Source organism: Balaenoptera borealis (genome assembly GCF_965194805.1).
Source record: "Balaenoptera borealis genome assembly, chromosome: 19".
NCBI classification, from domain to species: Eukaryota; Metazoa; Chordata; class Mammalia; order Artiodactyla; family Balaenopteridae; genus Balaenoptera; species Balaenoptera borealis.
Window position 1 is genome coordinate 14,520,605 of NC_138878.1, and position 20,603 is coordinate 14,541,207.

General features: G+C 36.4%; 1 long non-coding RNA gene across 1 annotated transcript in view; it reads left to right on the plus strand.

The window, feature by feature from the left end:
- The first annotated feature begins 745 nt into the window (after positions 1–745).
- Positions 746–20,603, plus strand: part of LOC309617560 — a 164,291-nt gene continuing 144,433 nt past the window's right edge. The window contains exon 1 of the long non-coding RNA XR_014238038.1: positions 746–1,045. This is a non-coding gene — a long non-coding RNA (uncharacterized lncRNA). The remainder of the gene's footprint in view (positions 1,046–20,603) is intronic.

Here is a 20,603-nt window from a genome sequence, read left to right on the forward strand (position 1 = left end):
CAAGATCTTACATTTCTGTAGCGCTTTATACAGCGCTTGCACTTGCCGCTTTCCACGGGACCTTCACTACATCCCAGTTGGGAAGAAGCGGACAGCAGCATCCTATTCCTTGATAAGGAACATTCTGGACTCAGTTTGTGAGATGTGGGGCGCTCCCCAGGTTGCTCAGGAGTCTTTTCCACACTGTCAAGGGCAGGGAGAAAGTTTCTGACAGTGCTGGTGATGGAGAGCCGGATATAATTACGAAAGAGGTCGGGGGGAGTCAAGTACGCTTGGGGGAGGTGTAAGCACGACAGGGTCGGAGGGTTGCTACTGGGGAGGGAAGGAACTGAGAGACACCGTTCGGGAAAGAAGACGAAAAGGGAGCGTCAGGAGGAGCCTCCCTCCAGGGACAACAGAAGAGGGGCGGGCGCGTTGTCTCTGAGACGCGAGGAAAACGACGTGAGAAGAAGAACCTAGAGGCTGCGAGGAAGCGAACAGAGGGGCTGCCTCAGGGAGGGAAGCAGCCCGGCTGAAGCCCCCCATCTCGAGGCGGCTTGTTTGACTCAGCATCCCTGCACCTCGGCCGCCCTTTTCGTCCTTCTCCCCTCAGGGTCGCTCACCACCCAGTTTGTTGGCTCCAGCAAGACGCCCAGCTGCCTTCCTTACCTCACAAACTCTCCGCGCCACAAATTCAAGTAAGAGCTCCAGAGCCTCGCAGCCCGGAACGTCTCCCAGAGTGAAGGACAGATGGGCCAATCGAAGCCCAGCTGGCCGCAAGCGTACAAGGCGGTGGGCGGGGCGAAGGGATGGGGCGGGACCAAACAGCGCTGCCATGACGACGGCTTCCGGTGGGCGGGCTGTGGTGACTTAGAGCCGGAAGGTGAGACGCCGCGGGAAAAGCGGTCCTGTTAGGTGGTCCAGGTAGTTTGGGGCTGAGGCCGTCTCCTGAAGAGTAACCGCGGGTCTGTGCTACGGTCACGCCACCGGTCTCCGTTTCCTTTAGCCTTCTCTCTCACCAAACGATTTTCCTGTCCAGTTATAAAGTGCAAGTTGTTTCCCCAAGGTAAGCGTGTAGTACCACCACCCCTTGTTGGGTAAGGGGTAACGGAAACTTGAGTCCACTTTGTCACCCGGGGAGCGGGTACTAAAAACAGAAAAAGGTGAAAATTTGGATTTCTAAACATTTAGTAATGGTTTACCGTGTGAATTTTTACTGTATCGTACACAGTTTGTAGTCTTTAAATATTGGGTGCAACTTGAGTTATGGTTAAATTTAAAATTCTAGTTATTTCTGACCGTCAAATTTCATCTAAACCGGGTATTAAAGAGCTTAATTTTAAAATTTTATGTAACAGTCTAAAAGCTTCTCTAAGTTCTTAATCTCCCATAAGTCTGAAGTTAGATGGTAAGATGGGCAGGTGCTTTGAGTCCAGACCATTACAGGAATCAAACTAATTCAGCTGAGGCTCCTCCTTTCTTAGATCATCACTTGAATCTAAAATAATTGAAACCAGGTGCTATGCATGGCTCCTTTGGTTCAACGTGTATCTCTTTTGGCGATAATGGTCTCACATAAGTCTCTCTTTTATGGAAGAAAGTAAGCATTGTTGAAATGATGGAGGAGAAGTAAGGCTTTCTACAGACAAATAATACTTAAAAAAAAAACGTACAGCTTTGAAACACATCTTTTAAACAAAACAAAAGTCGTTGTTAAATTCTTGTCTCCAAAATCTAAAAGAAAAATTCAGCAGAACTTATCTGCTTATCAAGAAGAATTTCTTCTTCTACACTTAAGACAGGGAAGCATTTATGAAAGCTTAGATCCATATGTGTTTAGGTTCCTGCCAACCCCTTTCTTAAAATTCCATCTTTAAAACTCCTTGCTATTGAGCATTTTTCCAGCAGCTTGGATGAAACATTCCAAATAACTTACTCAGCCTGAAGGTTAGAAATTTCATTAAATAAGAAATTAAATATATTAGAACACTTAGGTATGAAACATTAATGAACAGAGTAACACATTCTTCAGAAGAAGAGGCACTTAAGAAAACACAGGCCACCTGCACTGTGGAGCCATCTACTGTGATGAGATTTGACAAGCAAGAGATCAAAAAATGGCCAGATTTCAAAAGAGAATGTTCTGTGAGCTGCTTATTGCCCTCATAGACCATATGAAAATAAAACCAACTCTCAGCAGAAGCCCAAGAGGCTTTAGAGATGAACCAGACCATCCTTTGGATGTCAGTATTATACTGAACAAAGTCAGTTATACTGTTATTTATCTGCAGGGGGAAAATGCCTAAATTTTATAAGGATTTAGGGCATTAATTAGAAATATATAGTGGTTATAGAGTTTAGAAAGCCAAGAAAGGAGGCCTGAATCTAAGTTAGATTTACTTGGGAGAAACAATGTTCTCTATAGTAGCATTTGACTTTGTACTCTCCATTCCTCTCACCTAAATGGCCTCTCCCCTCTGCTTGGTTGAATCTTACTAATCTCTCAAGACCCAGGTCACATTCTGAATTTTTTTGAGCTGTAACCCATAGTTAACTCTCTCCCTCCAGAACACCTATAGAATTATAAATATACTCTTTATTTGGCTTTTTTTTCTTTAGGGCTGGTAGTATTTTTATCATTTATGTTGATGAATGTATCTTACATATAGTTTGCCTCATCTGCTAGATTCTAAGCTGCTTAGAGTTGTATTCACCACTGTACCTGGCAGAATGACTTGAACATAATTCTGATGTAAAAATGCCTAAGTTAAGATTAGTATTAAGTATAGTTGGTAGCTGTATTAGTTTGCTGGGTTTGCTGTAACAGAATACCACAGACTGAGGGAATAAACAGCAGAAATTAATTTTCGCACAATTCTAGAGGCTAGAAAGTCCAATATCAAGGTGTCAGCAGGGTTGATTTCATTCTGAAGCCTCTCTCCTTGGCATGTAGTTTTGCCTCTGTCTTCACATGGTCTTTACTTCACGGACATACACATCTGTGTCCATATTTCTTCTTATAAGGACATCAGACATATTGGATTAGGGCCCATCCTAAAGACCTCATTTTAATTTAATTACCTCTTTAAAGACCTTATCTCCAAGTATGGTTGCATTCTGAAGTACTGGGGATTAGGATTTCAGCATACGAATTTAAGGGGGGACACAATTCAGTCCGTAACAATAACCAACACTCAAAAAGAAGAAATGATTGGGAGCAGTTGTCTGTCATCATTAGAACTCTCATCTTTAGACCTATAGATAACATAATTGTGTACATCAGATTAGTGTAAGGTAATAGGGAGTGGGAGAGCCTGTGGTAAGTCAGAGAATATTTGCCCAAAGTCATTCAAATTAAAATTTGTCAAAAAACAAAAAACACAACACACACACACATCCCAGCACACCAACAAAATACCGGGTGATCCAAACAAACAAACAAAAACAAGCTGATTGGTTTTGGCTCATAGGGATCTGGTTTGCAAAAACCACCAGAATATTATTTCATTTGGAATCTATAACCTCTTAAGTAGATACTGGACATACTAAGTATGTTTTTGCATATCCAAAGACATTTTCCCTAGATCCCATTGGTTCACACATAACTTTTTTATTGAGTACCTGCTTTATTGAAGGAACTTTACTAAGTGCCTTGCTGAGATTAAAATCCATAAATTTGGCCACATATATCCAAGAGTTACAAGGACATCCAATTTCTGAGATAATTTATTAAATGCATAACCATGCATAATTTAGTATTTTGGGGGATACAGCTTTATCCTGTAAATAAATTAGAACTCTGAAAAAAATTCTTTGTCAGATTATGTGCTCTGATAAGGCCAAGGTTCTGATCTCAAATACAAGTGGAAAGGACAGGAGACATATACAAAAATAATTATAGTGCAAGATAAAAATGAGACTATAAGAGAATTATAAAGTACTGTGGGAAATTAGAGGAGGAAAAGATTTCTTCCAGGTTGGCGTGTTACTAAAAGTGTTTAATGCAATCAGAATTACTCTTTCTTGTAGCACTTGGAACACATTAACCAATGTGTTATATGTTATTTGCATATGTTCACAACTCCCCCAGTACAATCTGAAATACAGAAGAATGTTTTAATCTTTATATGCTCCAGTCTAGTGTTGCTCAAAAGTATCAGAGTCACCTGGGGAACTTTTTAACAGTAAACTTTTCTCAACTCTGGCTCTATAGTTTCTAATTTAGTAGGCCTGGAGGAGTGCTAGAGAATCTCTGTCTTTAAAAGGTTTCTCCCACTTAATGATTCTGATTATCAACCCCACTTAGAACCTTCTGCCCTAGAGCACCTGGTATATAGTATGCTCTCAATAAGTTCTTGTCACATTAAATGAGTGGAGCTGTGATTTAGTAAGATTAAAAAGGCCCCTGTGTGCAGGATGAATTAGAGTAGAAAATATCCTAGAGGCAAGGAAATCCTATTACAGATGTCCAGCTAAGAGATGAAGCAGACTTAAACTAGGGTAGAGGCCATAGGAAAGGAGAGAAATGGATGAGAAACATTGAAAAGATAGAATATACAGAATTAGATGAAACTTGATAGTTGCAATAGTTCCCAAAACAGTATGGCTAAGATTAACATGAGGTGTTTATTTAATAAGCAGGTTGCTGGACTCTATGTATGAAATCCTGTTTGGCTGGTCCAAGGTGAAGCACATGAATCTGAATTTTTAAAATTTATTTTATATTGGAGTATAGTTGATTAACAATGTTTCAGGTGTATAACCAAGTGGTTCAGTTATACATATACATGTATCTATTAGTTTTCAAATTCTTTTCCCATTTAGGTTATTACAGAGTATTGAACCAGTACTGTGCTATACAGTAGGTCCTTGTTGGTTATGTATTTTAAATATAGCACTGTGTACATGTCAATCCCAAATTCCCAATCTATCCCTCCCCACACCCTTCCCCACTGGTAACCATAAGTTCCTTCTCTAAGTCTGTGAGTCTGTTTCTGTTTTGTAAATAAGTTCATTTATATCATTTTTTTTTAGATTCTGCATATAAGCAGTATCATATGGTATTTCTCTTTCTCTGTCTGACTTACTTCACTTAGTATGATAATCTCCACGTCTATCCGTGTTGCTGCAAATGGCATTATTTCATTGTTTTTAATGGCTGAGTAATATTCCCTTACATATGTACCACATCTCCTTTATCCACTCATCTGTCGATAAACATTTAGGTTGCTTCCATGTCTTGCTGCTATGAACATTGGGGTGCATGTATCCTTTCGAACCATGCTTTTTTCTGGCTATGTGCCCAGGAGTGGGATTACTGGGTCATATGGTAGCTCTGTTTTTACTTTTTTAAGTAACCTCCATACTGTTCCCCATAGTAGCTGTACCAGTTTACATTCCCACCAACAGTGTAGGAGGGTTCTCTTTCCTCCACACCCTCTCCAGCATTTATTGTTTGTAGATTTTTTGAAGATGGCCATTCTGACCTGTGTGAGGTGATACGTTATTACAGTTTTGGTTTGCATTTCTCTAATAATTAGTGATGTTGAGCATCTTTTCATGTGCCTCTTGGCCATCAGTATGTCTTCTCTGGAGAAATGTCTGTTTAGGTCCTCTGCCTATTTTTGATTGGTTGTTTGTTTGTTTGTTTGCTTGTTTGATATTGAGCTGCATGAGCTGTTTGTAAATTTTGGAGATTATTCCCTAGTCAGTTGCTTTGTTTGCAAATATTTTCTCTCATTCTTTGGGTTGTCTTTTTGTTTTGTTTATGGTTTCCTTCGCTGTGCAGAAGATTTTGAGTTTAATTAGGTCCCATTTGTTTATTTTTGTTTTTATTTCCATTACTCTAGGAGACGGATTGAAAAAGATACTGCTGCAATTTATGTCAAAGAGTGTTCTGCCTATGTTTTCCTCTAAGAGTTTTATAGTATCTTACATTAAGGTCTTTAATCCATTTAGAGTTTACTTTTGCGTCCAGTGTTAAAGAATGTTCTAAATTCATTTTTTTACATGTAGCTGTCCAGTTTTCCCAGTACCATTTATTAAATAATGGGAACACAGTAAGAATGCCCACTATTAGTACTTTCATTTATTATTGAACAAGAATTGGTCAGTGCAATAAGGTAAGAAAAAATAAATAAAAGGCCTATAAACTGGAGAGGGCTTGAAGGAAAAACTGTTCTATTCACAAATAATAAAATTCTATTCATAGAAAAATTTTAAAAAACACTACAGATAAACTGTTAAAAGTAATAGCAAAGTCAACTGAAACAAGTTTAATATTCAAAAATTAATTGTATTTCTATATACAAACATTAAGAAGAAAAATAAATTTTGAAAACAATTAGGAATAGCACTAAAAACATCAAATAAGTGGGAATAAATATAAGATGTGAAATAACTGTATTCTAAAAACTTTGAAACTATCAATGCATATATAATATCTAAAATAGAGTGATATACCATGAAAAAAAATACAATAAGATACCGCTTCACACTCAGTAGGATAGCTGTTATTGAAAAGAAAAGGAAAGAAAGTGCAAAAGAGAGGGAGAAAGAAAGTGTTGGCAAGTATATAGAGAAATTGGAACACTCTTACGTTGCTGGTGGAACTGTAAAATAGTACAGTGGTTGTGGAAAACAATTTGGCAGTTCTTCAAAAAGTTAAACATAGCAATTCCACTTCAAAGTATGTAACCAAACAGGAACGTAAACAGATTCATGTACACCAATGTTCATAAAAGTGTTATTCACAGTTATCAAAAGGTGGAAACAAAACAAGTGTCCATCAACAAATGAATGGTTAAACAAATGTGGTATATCCATACAATGGAATATTATTATACCATACAAAGGAATGCAGTTTTGAAAAATGCTGCATGATGGATGGACTTGGAAAATATTATGCTAAGTGAAATAAGCCATATATGAAAGGCCTATATTTTATGATTCTAAAAGTTGTATGATTCACAAAGACAGGAAGTAGGTTTGAGGTTACCAGAGGTGGAGTAGAGGGAGCAAATGAGAAGTTAATGCTTAATGGATACAAAATTTCTGTTTGGAGTGATGATGAAAACATTCTGAAAATAGTGGTGGTGATCACACAACATTGTAAATGTACTTAATGCCACTGAATCATACACTTAAAAAATGGTTATAGTGGTAAAATTTATGTTTATGTGTATTTTAACACAATTAAAATTAATGTATAATATATATAAGAATTCAATGTAAGTATTGGTTTTGAGAATCACTGCTCTAACTTAGAAGTTAATGAGAAAAGCCTTTAGTTTTCTTTGTTCTGAGTCTTTGTTCCTATTTTAATCTTATTTAGGTTTTCTAAATAGATTTTTTTTTTGAGGATAAAATATAGTGAGCATGCATCAGGACTATTCTGGTATTCATTTTATGAATTAATGAGATACTTTTCAAATACAAATCATTCTCAGAAGAATTTGGTGCACTGGCCTAGTTATTACGGGTCGATTAGGCTTAACTGAGCTGGGGTTGTGAGGCTGAGAGTCCAGAATATAGAGTATCTAAGTAATAGTAAATCTGGAAGCCCAGTAAGAACAGAGTACCTGACTTCTGTTATACAAACAGCGTGATTCAAATGACCTATTTAACATTATCTATTGAAATAATAACTCTAAAAACATAATTAATATTGCCTCTTTAATAGGATAAGATAGGCTGTGCTACAGTAACAAACCCCTATATTTGTCTGCTGGCATCACCTTCTCATCAACAACTAACTGTAAGAGAGGCTGGAAAAATCCCCATTTATTTAGTCCCAACCTAACTGCCTTGGAGGCTGTTGTAGATTTGGTGTGATGAGGATATAGCACTGGCTCTTCCAGACTGACCTACATTTTAAAAATTTCTTCACAGTGATCTAAGTGATGTTTAAAGTAAGGTTAGACTTACTGAAGTTTTGTTTCAGGCTATTTCAGACAAAATAAGGAAATTTTTTCTTTATAGACAAGGTATGTATAGGTTTTGGAGATTCATGATTTCACAGTATTGGCAAAATTCAGTAGTAGAACTCATCAACTTGCATTGTTAGTGTTAAGTACAAACTGCGTGAATTATTAGTTGTATATTTTCAGTCAGTTCATTTAATTCAGTTTCAGCATCTGGAGATGGGGACAGTAGTCCCTACCAAATGAGATTCTTATGAGGATAAAATGAGAAAAAGAGAATGAAAAGTGCCTTACACAATGTCTGATCCATTGGAGATTAGCATTAATGGTAGTTGTCATTATTAATTAAATATTATTTGACTTTTCTACCTTTATGCAATTTTGTGAATATCACATGAGAAAACATGAAGTCTTTTTGAAATTTGCAAGGTGGTATATAGATATACATTTGGCAACTGATTATAGATCCCTTCTCTTTTCTGAACTAATTTTCACTATCATATAAATAAAAGTTTGATGATAGATACTTCCTTGCATCTTTCTCTATTTTGTGGGGGTTAATCTCATCTCCCAAACAAGAATGTGTATACTGCTTGACGATAGCTAGTATTTCATAGCTCATGTTTCTCTTCTGTCTCCTACATCTAGCACAGTTCTGTGTTCTTTAGTAAAATACTTAGTAAACATTTGTTTACTTTTAGTAATTAGTGATTTCTAAGTAGGCCCTTAAGGATATCATGATTGCAATTAGAATTAAGTCACTTGGAACATGTGATTGCTGCTACACTCTTGAGAATTCCCATTAGTCAAAGGTGACCTTCCTATATATCCCAACAGATGCAGACCTGACAGAAGTGATTCATACCTCTCCAAACCACAACACAGATCTTTGCAGTCTGCCCTGCTTTCCAAGCCACTCTAAAACTAAAGCTACAGAAATAAATAAAGCATATTACTTATTTAGTGAGGCTGTTACTTACCAAATAGAAAACACTATTACCAGGCCTGTTGGTAGAGTTGGCTTAATATTTGTTCTCATGTACAATCTTAGATAATGCTTCCTTGAAAAAACTTTTTATCTGAATACAAATTTCAGGAGATTAGCACAGTACCTACCCCAAAATATGTTGTCAGTAATTTTTTGTGGAATTATATTGATAAAAGAACGTTGAGTCAGTAGCTCAAGGGATACTGTATCTAAGAGTCTAACTTTGAAGTAAAAATGTTTTGAATTCTCAACTATGCCATTTATTAGCTATGTGACTGTGGGTAATGTGATTTAAGTATATGAGACAAAATTTCCTTTTCTGTTAAATGGGCATTACAATAGCTAGCTCATAGGTTTATTGTATTAAATGAGATAATCCAGGTATAGCACTTAGCATAATACTAGATACCTAGTAAGTACACATTTCAGAGTAATTTCAACTGCAATAAAAAAAATTTTAAACCTCAAAATTACTCAAAATTTTCTAAAATGTATTCTGAAGTAAGAAGTTTCAAGATAAGATAGCTCCCAGGTTGGTTATTTCAGCTCCTCAGTGGCATCATCAGGATCCAAATCTTCTCCATTGTTTCACTCTGGCATCCTCAAAGTGTTAGCCCTTGTCTACAGACTAGGTTTCCTCATGGTCAGAAGATGACCACTGCAGCTTCATTCTAATCAAGTCAAAACAGAGTTCGGCAAAAGAAAAAACACCATCTCTTCATCTGTGTTTCTTTTTAAAAACAACAAAATCTTTCTCCAAAACTTTCCAGCACACTTGCCTCCATGACTCATTGGCTGGGCTACATCCTCACCTCCTATGTGATCACTGGCAAGGAAAAAGGAATTATGAATTACCTAGGAACAGGCTTAGACAAATCAAGATTTATCCCCAAGTTTTTGATTCTGTCACTTTTTTAAAGGGTGGATGCCTAAACAAAAATTGTTAACTAGGGGGAGATGGCTGTATACTATAGCTATTAGTCTGCATAATGGAATATTTGCCATTCTTTTTTTTAATCCTCACATGAAGGAGATTTGGGTATCTGAATCACTGCTCAGTTACTTGCCCTCATCATCCATCAGTTACATCACTCTCATCAGCATATTAGACAAACTAATGCCAATTTCATTCTTTTTTTAATCTTTTCATTCTGTTACGTTGCTGCTGACAGAAGGTTACTGAAGTGTCACAGCTAAAAATGTCAAATGCCTAGGAATATCAGGTTTACCTGAAATAGATCATAAATATAAATTACATGCTAACTATAGCTACTTTCTTAGGGTGAATTTGATCTTAGCACAGAAGCAAATTTATGGCATTACTGTACGTGACTTATAAATACAAAATCTTGCTTTCCAAGCTAAGAAAAAAAAACGTTAAAAAGAATTTACTTCCCATTTATATTAGGTAATCTATTGTATTAGCACCAAGATGAGAACCAAATAAGAAATTATAACATGTTTGTGAAGGAAAACAAGGAATGGTCCACAAGCATTTTTCATTATACCAAGTGTTTATAAAAGGGAGGGGTATAATTACATAGAAGTATATACGGGAAATGCTTTAATTTCCATTTTCTTCCTCTATAACTTCACTTAAAAATCTGTTTGCTACTATGGACTTGGCTTGATATATAAATAAATTTCAAAAGAAACAAGAAATTTACGTAATCTGTCTTTTTACCCTCTATTTCCGTAAAGTCTATAAATTGAAAAAATATAGCCCTTGGAAACAACTGGAGAAGAGTGAGACCTGATTTAGAAGACGAGGGTAAAAATTCATTAAGAAAAATCCCCCTACAAAACAAATCAATTATAAGAAATTTTCTTGGTTTTGTACCATCATCTTCCTTTTTTCATGGAGAAGTGCTACTGATAGTTTGTCTCATTGGAAGCATTTTTAAAACATCTGTAATATAGATAACTAATAGAACAGATATTAGTATGGATTTCTCTTGTATATAACCATGACATATGGTAAAATTAGAACTATCTGAAGAATGAGGCATCATATCTATAATGCAAATTTTCATATTAAAACCTTATATCTAGAAAGAGTTCTCCAGTGGGACGGTTAATATTTGTCAATATATTTTCTAAAAGCGGCAATTTAAAAAATTTTTTTATTGGAGTATAGTTGATTTACAATGTTGTGTTAGCTTCAGGTGTACAGCAAAGTCAGTCTGTTATACATATATCTACTCTTTTTAAGATTCTTTTCCCATATAGGCCATTACAGAGTATTGAGTAGAGTTCCCTGTGCTATATAGTAGGTCCTTATCAGTTATCTGTTTTATATATAGTAATGTGTATATATCATTCCCAATCTTCCAGTTTATCCCTCTCCCACCCTTACCTCCTGGTAACCATAAGTTTGTTTTCTACATCTGTAACTATTTCTGTTTTGTAGATAAGTTCACTTGTACCCTTTTTTTAAATTCCACATATAAGCCACATCCTATGATATTTGTCTTTATCTGGCTTACTTCACTCAGTATGACAATGTCTAGGTCAGTCCATGTTGCTGCAATGGCATTATTTCATTCTTTTTTATGGCTGAGTAATAATATTCCATTGTGTATACGTACCACATCTTCTTTATCCATTCCTCTGTTGATGGATGTTTAGGTGGCTTCCATGTTCTGGCTATTGTAAATAGTGCTGCAATGAATATTGGGGTGCATGTATTTTTTCAAATTATGGTTTTCTCCGATATATGCCCAGGAGTGGGATTGCTGGATCATATAGTAGCTCTGTTTTTACTTTTTAAAGTAACCTCCATACTGTTCCCCATAGTAGCTGTACCAGTTTACATTCCCACCAACAGTGTAGGAGGGTTCCCTTTCCTCCACACCCTCTCCAGCATTTATTGTTTGTAGATTTTTTGAAGATGGCCATTCTGACCTGTGTGAGGTGATACCTCATTGCAGTTTTGGTTTGCATTTCTCTAATAATTAGTGATGTTGACCATCTTTTCATGTGATTTTTTGCCATCTGTATGTCTTCTTTGGAAAAATGTCTATTTAGATCTGCCCATTTTTTGATTGGGTTGTTTCTTTTTTTTGATATTGAGTTGCATGAGGTGTTTGTGTATTTTGGAGATTAATTCCTTGTTGGTTGCTTCGTTTGCAAATATTTTCTCCCATTCTGAGGGTTGTCCTTTCATTTTATTTATGGTTTCCTCTGCTGTGCAAAAGCTTTTAAGTTTAATTAGGTCCCATTTGTTTATTTTTGTTTTTATTTCCATTACTCTAGGAGGTGGATAAAAATATATCTTGCTGCAATTTATGTTAAAGAGTGTCCTGCCTATGTTTTCCTCTAAGAGTTTTATAGTATCTGGCCTTATATTTAGGTCTTTAATCCATTTTGAGTTTATTTTTGTGTATGGTGTTAGGGAGTGTTCTAATTTCATTCTTTAACATGTAGGTGTTCAGTTTTCCCAATACCACTTATTTAAGAGGCTGTCTTTTCTCCATTGTATATTCTTGCTTCCTTTGTCATAGATTAGGTGACATAGGTTTGTGGGTTCACCTCTGGACTTTCTTATCCTGTTCCATTGATCTATATTTCTGTTTTTGTGCCAGTACCCTACTGTTTTGGTGACTGTAACTTTGCAATATAGTCTGGAGTCGGGGAGCCTGATTCCTCCAGCTCCATTCTTCTTTCTCAAGATTGCTTTGGCTATTCAGGGTCTTTCGTGTTTCCATACAAATTGTAAATGTTTTTGTTCTAATTCTATGAAAAATGCCATTGGTAATTTGATAGGGATTGCATTGAATCTGTAGATTGCTTTGGGTAGTACAATCATTCTCTCAATACTGATTCTTCCAATCCAAGGATATGGTAGATCTCTCTCCATCTGTTTGTGTCACCTTTTATTTCTTTCGTAAGTATCTTATAGTTTTCTGAGTACAGGTCTTTTGCCTTTTTAGGTAGGTTTATTCCTAGGTATTTTATTCTTTTTGATGCAGTGGTGAATGGGGTTGTTTCCTTGATTTCTCGTTCTGATCTTTCATTGTTAACGTATAGGAATGCAAGAAATTTCTGTGTATTAATTTTGTATCCTGAAACATTACCAAATTCATTGATGAGCTCTAGTAGTTTTTTCGGTAGCGTCTTTAGGATTTCTATGTATAGTGTCATGTCATCTGCAAACAGAGACAGTTTTACTTCTTCTTTTCCAATTTGGATTCCCTTTATTTCTTTTTCTTCTCTGATTGCCATGGTTAGGACTTCTGAAACTATGTTGATAATGGTGGTGAGTGTGGACATCCTTGTCTTGTTCCTGATCTTAGAGGAAATGCTTTCAGTTTTTCACCATTGAGAATGATTTTTGCTGTGCATTTGTCATATATGGCCTTTATTATCTTGAGGTAGGTTCCCTCTTTGCCCACTTTCTGGAGAGTTTTTCTCATAAATGGGTGTTGAATTTTGTCAAAAGGTTTTTCTGCATCTATTGAGATGATCATATAGTTTTTCTTCTTCAATTTGTTGATGTGGTGTATTACAATGATTGATTTGCGGATATTGAAGAATCCTTGCATCCCTGGGAAAAATCCCACTTGATCATGGTGTATGATCCTTTTAATGTGTTGTTGGATTTGGTTTGCTAGTATTTTGTTGAGGGTTTTTGCGTATTTGTTCATCAGTGATATTGGCATGGAATATTCTTTTTTTGTGTGATATCTTTGTCTGGTTTGGTATCAGGGTCATTGTGGCCTTGTAGAATGAGCTTTGGAGTGTTCCTTCATCTGCAAGTTTTGGGGATAGTTTCAGAAGGGAAGGTGTTAACTCTTGTCTAAATGTTTGGTAGATTTTGCCTGTGAAGCCATCTGGCCCTGGGCTTTTGTTTGTTGGAAGATTTTTAATCACAGTTTCAATTTCAATACTTGTGGTTGGTCTGTTCACTTTTTTAAATTTCTTCCTGTTTCAGTCTTAGAAGGTTGTACCTTTCCAAGAATTTGTCCATTTCTTCTAGGTTGTCCATTTTACTGGCATATAGTTGCTTTGTAGCACTCTCTTATGATCCTGTGTATTTTTGCCCATTGTAACTTCTCCTTTTTCATTTCTAATTTCATCGATTTGAGTCCTCTCCTTTTTTTTTCTTGATGAGTCTGGCTAAAGGTTTATGAATTTTGTTTATCTTTTCAAAGAGCCAGCTTTTGGTTCCATTGATCTTTCCTATTGTTTTCTTCATCTCTATTTCATTTATTTGTGCTCTGATCTTTATGATTTCTTTCTTTCTACTAACTTTGGGTTTTGTTTATTCTTCTTTCTCTAGTTGCTTTAGGTGTAAGGATAGGTTGTTTACTTTAAATTTTTCTTGTTTATTGAGGTAAGGTTGTATCGCTATGAACTTCCCTCTTAGAACTGCTTTTGCTACGTCCCATAGGTTTTGGATCATCGTGTTTTCCTTGTCCTTTGTCTCTAGGTGCTTTTTGATATCCTCTTTGATTTCGTCAGTGATCCATTGATTATTTAGTAACACATTGTTTAGCCTCCATGTGTTCATGTTTTTAACAGTTTTTTTCCTGTAATTGATTTCTAATCTCAGCATTGTGGTCAGAAAAGATGCTTGATATGATTTCAATTTACTTAAATTTACCAAGGATTGATTTTTGGCTTAAGATGTCATCTATCCTGTAGAATGTTCTGTGTGCACTTGAGAAGAAAGTGTGTTTTGCTGCTTTTGGATGGAATGTCCACTAAATATCAATGAAGCCTGTCTGGTCTAATTTGTCATTTAAGGCTTGTGTTTCCTTATTAATTTTCTGTCTGAATGATCTGTCCTTTGGTGTAAGTGGGGTGTTAAAGTCCCCCACTATTATTGTGTTACTGTCGATTTCCCCTTTAATGGCTGTTAGCATTTGCCTTATGTATTGAGGTGTTCTTATGTTGGGTTCATAAATATTTACAATTGTTATATCTTCTTCTTGGATTGATCCCTTGATCATTATATAGTGTCCTTCCTTGTCTCTTGTAACAGTCTTTATTTTAAAGTCTATTTTATCTAATATGAATATTGCTACTCCAGCCTTCTTTTGATTTCCATTTGCATGGAATATCTTTTTCCATCCCCACACTTTCAGTCTCTGTGGGTCACTAGGTCTGATGTGGGTCTCTAATAGATAGCATATATATGGATCTTGTTTTTATATCCATTCAGCTGGCCTGTCTCTTGGTTGGAGCATTTAATCCATTTACATTTAAGGTAATTATCAATATGTATGTTCCTATTGCCATTTTCTTAATGTTTTGGGTTCGTTTTTATAGGTCTTCTTTCTCCCTTTCTCTTTTGTTCTCTTTTCTTGTGTTTCCCACCTAGAGAAGTTCCTTTAGCATTTGTTGTAAAGCTGGTCTGGTGGTGCTGGATTCTTTTAGCTTGTGCTTGTCTGTAAAGCTTTTGGTTTCTCCATCGAATCTGAATGAGAGCCTCGCTGTGTAGAGTATTCTTGGTTGTAGGTTCTTCCCCTTTGATCACTTTAAATATATCATTCCACTCCTTGCTGGCTTGCAGAGTTTTTGCTGAAAAGTCAGCTGAGACCCTTACGGGAGTTTTCTTGTATGTTATTTGTTGCTTTTCCCTTGCTGCTTTTAATATTATTTCTTTGTCTTTAATTTTTGTCATTTGATTTCTATGTGTCTTTGCTTGCTTTTTCTTGGGTTTATCCTGCCTGGGACTCTCTGCACTTCCTGGACTTGGGGGAATGTTTTCTTTCCCATGTTAGGGAAGTTGCCAGCTATTGTTTCTTCAAATATATTCTCAGTCCCTTTCTCTGTCTTTTCTCCTTCTGGGACCAGTAATGCAAATATTGGTGTGTTTAATGTTGTCCCAGAAGTCTCTTAGGCTGACCTCATTTCTTTTCATTCTTTTTTCTTTGTTCTGTTCTGTGGCAGTGATTTCCACCACTGTATCTTCCAGCTCACTTATTCATTCTTTTGCCTCAGTTACTCTGCTATTGATTCCTTCTAGTGTATTATTTATTTCAGTTTTTCTGTCGTTCATCTCTGTTCTTTCTTTAGTTCTTTTATGTCTTTGATAATCATTTCTTGTATCTTCTCAATCTGTGCCTCCATTGTTTTTCCAAGATCTTGGATCATCTTTACTATCATTACTCTGAATTCTTTTAGATTGCCTATTTCAACTTCACTTAGTTGTTCTTCTGTGGTTTTATCTTGTTCCTTCATCTTGGGTATATTCCTCTGCCATCTCATTTTGTCTAACTTTCTGTGATTGCGGTTTCTGTTCCTTAGGCTGCAGGGTTGTAGTTCCTCTTGCTTTTGCTGTCGGTGCCTTGGTGGATGACGTTGTCTAAGAGACTTGTGCAGGTTTTCTGGTGGGAGGGACTGTTACCTACCCACTGGTGGGTGGAGCTGGGGCTTGTCCTCTGGTGGACAGGGCTGTGTCAGGGGGTGTATTTGTCTGGCGGCTGTTTACTCAGGAAGACTTTACGCAGCTTTTCTGCTAATGGTTGGTGCTGTGCTCCTGCCCTGTTGATTGTTTGCCTTGAAGCATCTTAGCACTGGCGCCTACAGGCTGTTGGATGGTGCCAGGTCTTGGTGAGAAAATTGTGGCCTCCAAGAGGGCTCATGCCAGTGGGTACTCCCCAGAACTGCCACCACCAGTGTCCTTGTCTCTGCAGTGAGTCACAGCTGCCCCCCACTCCCTGCCTCTGCAGGAGACCTCTATTACTAGCAGTTTATTCTGGCCCAGTCTCTTATGATGTCACCACTTTTTTTCCCTGGGTCCTGGTGCACTTGAGACGCTTTGTGTGCCCTGCAAGCATCGAGTCGCTGTTTCCCTTGGTCCTGTGGAATTCCTACGATTAAACCCCACTGGCCTTCAAAGTCAGATTCTCTGGGGGCTCCTCCTCCAGTTGCCAGACCCTCAGGCTACCAAGCCTTATGTTGGGCTCAGAAATTTCACTCCTTTGGGAGAAATTCTGTGGTATAATTATTTTCCAGTTTGTGGGTTACCCACCCGGCATGCTTGGGATTTGCTCCTATCACGATTATGCCCCTCCTACCATCTTGCTGTGGCCTCCTCTCCGTCCCTGAATGTAATGTATCTTTTTTGGTAGGTTCCAGCATTTCTTCATTGGTGGTTGTTCAGCATTTAGTCATGACCCTAGTATTTCCATCAGAAGAGGTAAGCTCATGTCCTTCTACTCCACCATCCTATCTCGATCCTCAGTCATACTTTCTTGTGTTGTTATTGTATTGGCCACTTTAGAGATTACAGTATATCAACATGTACAGGCATACCTTGTTTTATCACACTTAGTTTTCTTGCACTTTACAGATACTGTGTTTTTTACAAATTGAAGTTTTTTGGCAACCCTGCATTGTCAGATGATGGTTAGCATTTTTTTAGCAATAAAGTATTTTTAAATTAAGGTATGTATGTACATTTTTTTATACACAATGCTCTTACACAATTGATGGACTACACTATAGTGTACAGTAAGTCCCCTACATACGAACCTTCAAGTTGCAAACTTTCAAAGATGCGAATGTGCGTTCCGTCGTTGTCAGGCGTGAGTGAAATTGCAGCTTGCCCTCCATCTCCCGTTGCTGATGATTCTTCAGCTCTACCATCTCCCACCTACTCTCCCTCCTCCAGTCAGTAACACTTATTGCCTGTTCACTCGATGCCAGCCCTTGTATGCTAGCTATTGTACTGTCCTACTGTACTGTACTTTTTGAGGTACTGTACAGTAAAATTATAAATATTTTCTTTACTTTTTGTGTTTATTTTTTATGTATTATTTTTGTGAAAAGCGTTATAAACCTATTACAGTACCATATAGTCGATTGTGTTAGTCAGCTAACTTTACTGGACTTACAAACAAATAGGACTTACGAATGCGCTCTCAGAATGGAACTCGTTCGTGTGTAGGGGATTACTGTAAACATAACTTTTGTATGCACTGGGAAACAAAAAAATTCATGTGACTTGCTTTATTGCCATAGTCTCCTTATTTTTGGTGGTCTGGAACTGAACCTGTAATATCTCCAAAGTATGCCTGTACTTAAGTTGTAATAGCCTACCTCAAATTAATACACTACTTCACTCACAAGGTAAGAACCTTACAGGGGTGTAATACTATTTACTTCCCTCCCATCCTTTGTACTATTTTCTCTTGTATTTTACATCTACACATTATAAACTCCACAATATATTATTATTTTTGCTTTAAGCAGTTGATCGACTTTAAAAGATTTTGGTAAAAGAACAGAAAATTTATCAACTTCACCATTTTTAAGTGTACAGATCAGTGTTAAGTACATTTGCATTGTTGTACAGCTATTCTCTAGAGCTCTTTTCATCTTGCAATAGTGGAACTCTATGCCTAGTAAATAACAACTTTCCAGTCCCTTTCCCTCAAGTCCCTGGCCACCACCATTCTGCTTTCTGTCTCTATGAATTTGATTGCTTTAAACACCTCATATAAGTGGAATCATAATTGTATTTGTCATTTTGTGACTGGCTTATATCATTTAGTATAATGTTCTCAAGGTTAATCCATGTTGTAGTGTGTGTGAGGATTTCCTTTCTAGGACTGCTGTTTCTGTTTGTTTGTTTTTGTCATAGTAGCTATCCTAGTGGATATGATGTGGCATCTCATTGTGGTTTTGATTTGTATGTCCCTAATGATAAGTGATGTTGAGCCTCTTTTCATGTGCTCATCGGCCATTTGTATATCTTCTTTGGAAAAATGTATATTCAAGCACTTTGCCCATTTTTTTCAGGATATTTGGTTTTTGTTGTTAAGTTGTTGAAGTTTTTTATATATTCTGAATATTAACTCTTTATTAGGTATATGATTTGCAAATATTTTCTTGGATTCTGTATATTGCCTTTTCAGTCACTTGATTGTGTCCTTTCATGTGCGTATGTTTTAAATTTTGATATAATCCAATTTATCTGTTTTTACTTTTGTTATCTGTACTTTTGTGTCATACCAAAGAAATTGTTGTCAAATACAATATCGTGAAGGTTTCCACTGTCTTTTCTTCTAAAAGAGTTATAGTTTTAGCTCTTATGTTTAAGTCTTTGAGCCATTTTGAGCTAATTTTTATATGTAGTGTAAGGTAAGTGTCCAACTTAAGTCTTTTGCTTGTGAATATACATTTTTTTCCAACACCATTTGTTAAAAGGTCAATTGACTTTTAAAGAATTAAAGAAAAGTAAGAAAGAGCGTTTTATATTTACCATATATTTACTATTCTACTACTTTTAATTCTTCCTGTAGGTCTGAATTTTAATATAGTATTCCCTTTAGCATTTTTTGTAGTGCAAGTCTGTTGACAATGTATTATCTCATTATTCATTTATCAGCAAATATCTATTTCACCTTCATTTTTGAAGGATATTTTCACTGACAATAGAATTTTAGGCTGATATTTTTTTTCTTCATCATTTTAAAGATGTGGTTCTATTGTCTTGTGTAATCTGTAATGAGAAGTCAATCACCATTTTTATCATTGTTACCCTGGATAGACTCCCCCATCCCACCCACCTCTGGCTACTAAAAATTTTTTTTTTCTTTATCTTTGGTTTTAAGCAGTTTGACTGTGATATGCCTAGTTGTGGTTTTATGTTTATGTATTCTGCCTGGGGTTTGCTGTGCATCTTGGATCTATAGGCTTATGTTTTAATCAGTTTTGGAAAGTTTGTCCAATATTTTATCAGATATTTTTTCTGCACTTTTCTCGTTCTCCTTTCCCTCTGGGACTCCAATTATAAGCATGCTAGATTGTTTAATTTTGAACACACACATTATTGATGATCTGCTATTTTTTTTCATACTTTTTTTCTCTCTGTGTTTCAGTTTAGATTATTTCTATTGAGTTGTCTTCAAGGTCATTGAGCCTTTCTTCTACACTATCCAATCTGCCATTCCATTCAGTGATTTTCTTTAATCATTTCAGATATTATATTTTTCAGTTCTAGTATTTCCATTTGATTTTTATTTTTGGTTTTCCTATATCTACTGGAATTCTTCATGTTTTTACTTATTATATCCTGTTTTTCCAGTACATTCTTTAACATATATCATAACTACTTTAAAATATTTGTCTGTTAATCCCAATATCTGGGTTGTTAGTGAGTTCATTTCTGTTGACTTTTCTCTTTTGACTATGGGTTGTATTTTCCCAAGTTCTCTCTTAGCTTGTGATTTTTTTGATAGTATGTTACCATTGTGGATAATACGTTTAACAACTTGATTATGTTATCTTCCTCTGAAGAGTGTTTTGAATATTGTTCTAGAAGGTGGTTAAATTACTGGTAGAATTTATTGATTCTGTGGAGGCTTGGTTTTAGACTTGGTTCAAATTTATCTATTTCAGTTTTTCTCCTAGTCTTAGGCATGGACCTTACTTTTAAATTCTGCCCCTTCTGGGGTTTCTAGAAAGTCTGAGGTGTTTACCAAGACCCTCTACCTTTAGGAATTCACTTTCCAAACTCTGACTCATCATCACTTGTAAACTGCTGTAATTTCTGCTTAGTTGTTTTAGTCTTTTAGCTGTTGCTTTCTTCTAGGTTTCTTGGCTATCACTTTGTACATGCATAGTTCAGGAGTCAGCCAAGCATTTGAGGAGAGGTATTAAACAGATTTTGGAGCTACCCTTCCCCCTCACTCAATCCCCAGTGGCTTCCCTTTTTTGGAGACTTCCTCTTTCAACTTCCAGGTGCACCAGCAGCCTCA